Source organism: Sturnira hondurensis, unplaced genomic scaffold (assembly GCF_014824575.4).
Source record: "Sturnira hondurensis isolate 20B ecotype Veracruz unplaced genomic scaffold, ASM1482457v3 Scaffold0020642, whole genome shotgun sequence".
NCBI lineage: Eukaryota > Metazoa > Chordata > Mammalia > Chiroptera > Phyllostomidae > Sturnira > Sturnira hondurensis.
Window position 1 is genome coordinate 6513137 of NW_028093273.1, and position 9014 is coordinate 6522150.

Sequence of the window (9014 nt, forward strand, 5' to 3'; positions counted from 1 at the left end):
TCCCCTGCCAGAGCTGCATGGTTCTTCCTGCCATGGCCACCATGCCTGGGTTTAAATCCCCATGCCAATCTTCCTCTGCAGCCCCATTTCTGACTCCTCCCACAATTGACTACACTTGCCAGCATTCCCATATTTTCCAGCTTTTCTGGGCTGCTATAGTAAGTCTGGGCAGGCATGGCCCTGTGGTGCGGAACCAATCATCTCCAAGCTCTTACACAGGCTCTGTGTAACCAAGGGAAGTTGTTTCCCAGTTACATCTTGGGTGGAAGTCACTCCCAACTCCCTGCCTCAATGCTTGGCCACAGCCACTTACCATATCTCTGAAACCAGTTAAAGCTCATAGATACGTTAAATGACTATTCCAGGGGTTATCTGAAAAACTGTTGCTATGCAGAACAACTCTCAATGGGCTGGCTCCATGTGTCCCATCCCCCAGTTCAGACTTGTGGGGGTGAAGACATCCCATATTGTTTATATTTCCTGGACACCCTCAGTTCTGGACCCCATTACAAATCCCTCTTTTGGGGGCCACCTGGCTGCACCCTCTTACACAACCACTCAAGCCCCCCTTCCCCAAGCTTTAATGATGTTCAGGAGCCATGTTAAAACTCTTAATAATTTCATCTTTGAATAAATATTTGGTAAGTGAAGTCCAATGGAAATATGAAGCATGTTATGAGCAGAGGAGAGACACACTGTCATTCCCTTTGTCCATTAATATATAACCTTCAGGATGCCCATTGAGTACAGAATCCAAGTGAATCCATTCTGTATTTGAGTTTAATGAGACTCACAGTCCAACACAAGTATGTTATTTCTAAGGCTGGGAGTACTGACAGCCCTAGTGCCCATGCTTTTTGAGGAAACCAGAACTTCCTTCAAAAGCAGAGAAAAGGCAATGATGTCTCGAGGAACTCAAACTACCAAGGAACCCTATTGTATCCTTTCTTACTCATAGTACTTCCCAGTATTTGCCCATCTATCACTTACTCTGACAAGGATGAAAAAGAAGAAAAGGGAAAGGTAAGGCAACCATTGTTCCTTTTTCTTTCGGTTCTTCTTTGTCCATCAGTAAGCCAAGGGTAAATAAGATGATGGGATGCGTGCTTTTAAAAAAGTAAAATAAGGGCACATGTCTGGGTTGCAGGCCAGTTCCCCACAGGGAATGCACGAGAGGCAACCATACATTAATACTTCTCTCCCTCTCTCCTTCCCTTCCCCTCTAAAGATAAATAAATAAATAAAATTTAAAATAAAAAAAATAAAAAAGTAAAATAAAAACAGTTGAGCTAGCTTTGTTTAGCATTTCATATATGAGAAATGAAATGCAAATTATGTAATTTCATTACTTATTTATACAAGTTCAATACTTTTATATATTAATTTAGAACTGCCATTACAAACAATACAAAGATGAGTGTTAAATTCATGCTGGTATTTTAATATTTTTCTTTACTTAGAATGATATTAAATAGCAAATAAACACCTCATGAAGAAGAAAGGAAAAAGCTTTATATTTTAGTATTTTTGGTGACATTTTCTTACCTTGTTAGCATGGGCCCCACATTTTCACTTTGCACAGCACCCTACAAAGTGTCTGGCCCTGCCAGCACTGACATGGTGCTCACAGAGTCAGGAGCCCAGGTTCCCTCCCGTTACTCTGTGATTTGTAGCCGCGAATGCAGTGCTCCAAGCCACAGCATCCATTTTACAGCAACATGATGGCAAAATGGATGACAGCAAATAGTGCATAATGCTTTCTCTTTTAGGAAGTTTAAGAAAGATACCATATGATTCTAATGTCTTCTTTTGTAAATAAGAATGTAGTCATATAAGTACAACTAGTACATAGGAAACTGAGAAATAAAGTTTTAGTGACTATGTGTTCAGCTAAAATGTAAGAGCTCTCTTATCAAAGGAAAGAGAAAATTGATATTGAGACACAGCTAGCTGTTTACCACATGTACTAAAAAAAGGAAAAACTGTGAGAATCAAATTGACAAGGTAGTGTAAGACTGGACATACTGTAAAGATCCCTCCATGAGGAAAAGAATGTATATCTAAGAGAGAGAAAGAAAGAGAAGATAGAAACAGACAGAGATAGAGGTAGAGAGGTAGGGATGGCGAGAGAGAAAAACACAAAGGAGAGAAAGAGGAGAAAGACTGCATCAGTAAGTATATGTGTTAAGTGAATAATAAAAATAAAATATATTAATTATTTAAAGAGAATTATTAAAAGTGAGCCTAGACTATAGATTTATAAAGATTGAAATTGGTGAATTCCTTCACTATGTGACTTGGGCAAATCAGTATATTCATTTAAATTATTGCTGACTGAGCGCATTTATTCTAAGAAGTAACATTCTAACACTAATGTTATTAGTGTTATTAGTTATTAGTGTTATTAGTGTTAGAAATAACATTCTAACACTAATGTTATTTAAGCTGCCTAAAAATGATTAATAAGTATTAGATAATAAGTCAATTATCATTGTAACTAATTTTCATTTTAAAAACAAAAACTTTATTATTTTTATTAATACCACTGTTTTTTTATCCATGGTAAACATTTTTTAGCCATGTATTTTTAATGAAATACACATATAAACATCGATGCATCATTATAAATTACTAAGACATTTAATAAATTGATTTAATAAATTAATACATTAAAATTATAAATATATATGTAAGCACATAAATTGTAAAAGTGTTTCATATGTAACTCGTCTAGTCAAACTATAATAAGAAGAGACTAGTAGTATTGAGATAATTTTTTTACTTTTACATGATCACATCTAGCAGCTTTGAATGATCCCTTTATTTTATTAAATAATGCATACCTCTGCTGCTAGGCTGCTACTATTAGACATTTTGAATTCATATTATTTTTATTATCCATATTCAGTGTAGTGCCATATATAATTGGTAAGTCATATTGTACAAAATCATATAAATGTGCTTAGTAACAGACTGAACTTGAAGTACCTTTTATATAATTAACTTGAATAAAGCATCTTGACATTCTGAAGAACTAAATAATTAAAGAGGTCTGTATTATTATCCCCATTTTATAGATGAAATCATAGGTACAGGGATATTAAATAATTTGTAGGAGAACATAAATTGAGTCAATAGCAGGGATAAATTGGGAGTAATACCTAGAATTTGCATTAGAAGAAAAAGTTCAGCAGAAATTTCTGCTACATCTGTATTCTACATAGAAAATTAAATTGAAATTATTACTTCTCTCATTATTAATATTCATTCAGTATCAAAAATATGCTAGGTGCTATAATATACATGAAATGAGGTAAACCCCTTAACCCCAGCCCAACTATATATCTAATCCTCCCAACTTATTACTAGCACATCCAATGGGGTTTTTTATCACCTTAATTATTTTAAAGAAAAGACACCATAGCAAAGAATCTTGTGACTCTAATTGCTAAAGATAACACATCTCATAGTCATCCAAGAAGTACTAAACTTTTATTATAATAATGAAGACACAATTTGAAAATGCATATGACTAAAAGAAAAGAACCAACATATAGTTGCTACCTAAAAACTGGACAGCCCTATTAGTTTTTATTAATTTGAGTTGTGTTTATACATCAAGAGTAAATTCCAGTCATAATTGTAAAAAATTATCTGTATAAGTGAGGTACCATTCTAGCCACCTTGCATTTACTGTAAATAATCATCACACACACACCTAAGCAGCAGCTGTGAAAAGTGGAGAAATATGTCCACAACAGACACACAGTTTGATGGCAAAGGCATTACTGGTCTTGAATCTAAGTATTTTCAGTTCTTTCTGTTCCAACACAATTACTCTCATATTGTTGTATAATTTTTTTAAACATTTTACTTATTTGTCTTTAGAGGAGAAAGGAAAAAGAAAGGGAGAGAAATACTCATGTATGGTTGCCTCTCATGCATCCCCTGCTGGGAACTGGCCTGCAACCCAGGCATGTGCCCTGACTGGGAATTGAACTGTGATCCTCTGGTTTGCAGGCCCGTGCTCAATCCACTGAGCTACACCAGCCAGGGCTATTGTATAATTTTTGGCTAGTCTTAAAATGAAATAGGTTTAAAATTAAAAAATTTGTGTACATTTTCTATTTCTAGTTTCATTGCTAACATTATTAAAATTACCAATATATTGACAAACTTTATATTTATCTGCCTTTTGTAGAGTTGTTATTTTTTTAATTTTCTTTTTTCTTTCTATTGGTTAGAAAGTTACAGATTGGTTTGCCTTTTTTCAGTGGTTATCTCAAAAAAATTTAAATGTAATTATTCAAGTATAAATTGAAAACTAACCAGTGTATCTTTTCTACTACATGAATATACCAGGATTTATTTAATAGCCTTCTATTGATTAACTGTAGATTATTTCAAGTTTTTAGGATTATATGAATTCTGCCATAAATGTCTATCATCTATTTATCTGAATATATACTTGTATATTTGCATGCCCTTGTGATTATTTTTATAGAGACCCTTCACATGTAATTGCATCAGAAATTATAGACATTTAACAGCAGTGACCACATTCACAAAGACTTCTGTGGAAATAAAATAACTTCATTTGGAAAGAAATTGTTATATACCACATTTTGCTTATCCATTCGTTGGAGGAAACTTGGTCGTTTCCACCTTTGGCTTTGAGAATACTGCTGTAAACATGGATGTACAACTATCTGTTCAAGATTCTGCTTTCAATTATTGTGGGTCTACACTCAGAAATAGAATTGCTAGATTATAGGGCAATTCTATATTTTAGTTTTTTGAAGAACTACTCTACTATTTCCATAACAGCTGCACCACTCACATTCCCACCAGCACTGTGCAAAGATACCAGTTTCTCTGCGTTCTCACCATCACTTGTTATTTTGGGAGTCTTGGTATTTTGATGACAACCATCCTAATTGGCATAAAGTATTAACTTTGATTTGTATTTTCCTCATGATTAGTGGTGCTGATCATTTTCTCATGTGTTTATTAGATGCCCCATATATATATATATATATATATATGGACAACATATATTATATGTTATGCAAATATATATATATGCAAAATTGTGTAAATGCCATATGTTGTCCATTTCTAGAAGGGGTCCATCTTAAGTAAATATCTTCACAAAATAAGTTTTTAAACAAACAAAATTTTATCACAATTAAAAAAGTTTTTGCAACAGAATAACAATAATATTAAATGTAAAATGAAAATCACTATTCTTTTTGGTTTAGAACTTTACCATACTGAATATAATATAATACATACATATATAATTAAAATGGCTAAAGTTGAAAAGACTGATAAAAGTATTGGTGAGGATGCAGAGCAATTCAAGCTGTCATATATTTCTGATGAGAATAAAAAAATTTACAGTTACTCTGACAACTGTTTGTCAGTTTCTTATAAATTTAAAAATTCACACACAACATATAGCCCAGATTCCACTCTTAGATATTTTTTAGGGAGAAATGCAAATATATGTTCACACAAAGGCTTGTGTGCTATTTTCTCATAGCTGTTTCATTCATAATAGTTAAAAACCGAAACCACCCAAATGCCCATCATCTGGTGAATAGATGAGCAAATTATGGTATTATTATACAATGGAATATTAGCCTTTAATCAAAGGAATCAAACTCCTGAAACATGCTACAAACATGTATGATGCTCAAGATCATCATTATAAATGAAATAATGGAGACATATGAACACATAACATATTATTCCATTTATGAAATTCAAAAAGGCAAAACTCTAGTGACAAAATGCAGATTGGAAAATAGGAATTGTGAGAAAAGCCTGACTTAAAAGGCATGGAAGTGAACTTTGTAGGATTATGAAAATGTTATAATACCTTCTGTGATATACAAGGATATATATTCTTTCAAAACTCATTGAAGCATTCATTTAAAAATGGGTGAATTTTAACATTTTCAAATTATACCTCAGTAAAGCTGATAAAAACTAACAATTCTAGAATATCTTTATACTTTTCTCCTGAAAAACAAATATATACTGGGTAAAATAGTAAGAATTTTAGTTGCCTTTAGTATTTAGCCAATATTACACTCTGTTCAGTATGTTAAGTGTTGTAATCTCAACTTACCCATAAAGTTTTGTATAATCATTAATTGTGGAATAGCTCTACAGATACATGGTGCTACTTTAAAATCAGTCTAAAGAAAATAGATGGCAGGAGGTAACTGTTATCCTCATGAATCATCCCTTTCTGCATCCTACAGAGATTGTTCACTACTATGTAGCACATATCCTTACAGATCTGAAAGAAATGAGACAGTCATTCTTAAATTATGCCTAATAGTATTTTCAAACTCATGGCCCAGAGGCCAAATTTGTTTGGTTTGCCCAACACAATTTTTAAAAATTAAGTCATTATTCACAATGTCCAAGACATTGAAACAACTCAAATGTCCTTCAATAGATGATTAGGTAAAGAAGACGTGGTATGGAAATAACATGGAATATTACTCAGCCATAAGAAAAGATGAAATACTGCCATTTGTGACAACATGGATGGACCTTGAGAGTATCATACTAAGTGAAATAAGTCACTCAGAAAAAGATGAGAACCATATGATTTCATGAATATGTGGGACATCAAACTGAAAGGAACAAACAAACATGAAAAACAAATAAAAACTCATAGACACAGACAACAGCATGGTGGTGGCCAGAGGAAAGGATAAGGGGGCCAAATACATGGTGATGGGAGATGATCTGACTTTGGGTGGTGGGCACACAATGCAGTATGCAAGTGATGTATCATAGAAATATATGCTTGAAATCTATATAATCTTATTAACCAATGTCACCCTGATACATTTAATTTACAAAACTAAGTATTTTTTTTTCGATTTTTAAAAATATTTTATTTATTTATCTTTAGAGGGGAAGGGAAGGAGAGAGGAAGGAAACATCAATGTATGGTTGCTTCTTGTGCATCCCCTGCAGGGAACTGGCCCCTGCCGGAAACTGGCCTGCAACCCAAGCATGTGCCCTGACTGGGAATCGAACCGCGATCGTCTGGTTCGCAGGCCCGCGCTCAATCCACTGAGCTACACCAGCCAGGGCTTCAAAACTAAGTATTTTAAATCTAGGGCACTTCACATAAAATTTTGCTTCACTTAAAATAATTGGTGGGAAAAATATTTTACTTAACTGACTTTATATGGGACTATTCATACAATTATATGACTATTTGTGTTTTCCTTTTTCCAAATCATCTCATGTTTTTAACCAACTCTATGGGGTCTTTTCTCATTGATGACTAAGAGCTCTTAATATAGGAAACATTAGCTTTCTAGTCTTTTACTTTGTGAATATCTTTCCCAGTTCTTTGAATCTTGCCTTTCTTCATTATTCAATTGGCATTTGATGTCATACGTAGTCAACTATTTTTATTAAAAGCTAGATTCTGCATTTTGTGCCATTGTCATCTCATCCTGGAGTCAAGATTAGTAACATATCCATTCATATTCTCCTTCTGTGTTTCTGTGATTTTATTTTTAAATATAATCTTTATTTAATCTTTATCTAATTCTTTAAGTTAAAGAGTGAGGTAGAGAGCTGAGTCCTCTATACCTCATTTGTTATTTTTCCCCTTAGTGACTATATGAACATTTGTCTCAACAATATGTATAAAATAATCATTTTCCCATTGATTTGAATTGTCACCTCTCATATACTAAATACAGAAATATGCTTGGGTTTCTAACCTCTCTCTTCTATTCCTATAACCTATCTATCTCTACACCAGTAGCCTATTTTTAAATTTATATATCTTTAAATTATGTTAAATATATATGCAAATATTTGTTTTCATGGTTTTTTTTCAAGATTTGCCATGTGTTCCTTGACATGAAACATGTCATTTTGTCAAGTTCCCTATAAAAAGCAAATTAGCAGGACTTCCGCCAAGATGGAGGCATAGGTGGAAACACTGTGCCTTCTCCCACAACCAAGTTTGAATACAACAAAGGTTTGGAGACCAAAGACACAGCAAAAAACAGAAAACTGAGTTATACGGAAGTCCGACAACCACTAACCATTCAACAGGGATGGTAAGAGGGGCAGAGCCAGCAGCGAGCAGAGTCAGGCAGGACAGATCCCCCGACCTAGGCGTGCAGGAAGCCCGGAACCAGTTGGGGTGCGGGGCAGACTGACCGCGGTCGCACATTCCGCACAGTGATACGGACCACGCAGGCCCCAGGGGGCGAGGGCTGACGGCGGTGGCACACTCGCGTGCAGTGGGACAAAACGCTCAGGCCCGGTAACAGTGGCAGCTGCAGCACCTGTGGGGGCCGCAGTGGGAGGCGGCAGACAGGACAGCATAGTTCCTCGTTGACCCCGCCCCCACATACAACATCACAACCCAGCGACTTAGTTGCCCTGCTCTGGTGAACACCTTAGGGCTCCATCCTGCTACGGAACAGGCACGAACAGCCCAAAAGATGGCGCAAGAAGAACTCAAAGCCCCAGAGCCAATAACTCTCAGCGACCGAGAAATTGCCAGCCTCTCAGAAGCACAATTCAAAACGCTGTTTATCAGGATGCTAACAGAACTGGTAGATTATAGTCATAAATTAGAGGAATATATGAAGGCTAAACTAATTGAAATGAAGGGAGATGTCCAGGAAACCAATAGCGATGGAAAGGAAACTGGGACTCAAATCAATGGAATGGACCAGAAGGAAAAACGAAAAATCTAACCAGAAAGGAATGAAGAAATGAGAATTCAAAAAAATGAGGAGAGGCTTAGGAACCTCCAGGACATCTTTAAACATTCCAACATCCAGATTATAGGGGTACCGGAAGGGGGAAAGAAACAGCCACAAGTGGAAAACTTATTTGAACAAATAATAAAGGAGAACTTCCCCAGTCTGGCAAAGGACATAGACTCCCAGGAAATCCAGGAAGCTCAGAGAGTGCCAAAGAAGTTGGACCCAAGAAGGAACACACCGAGG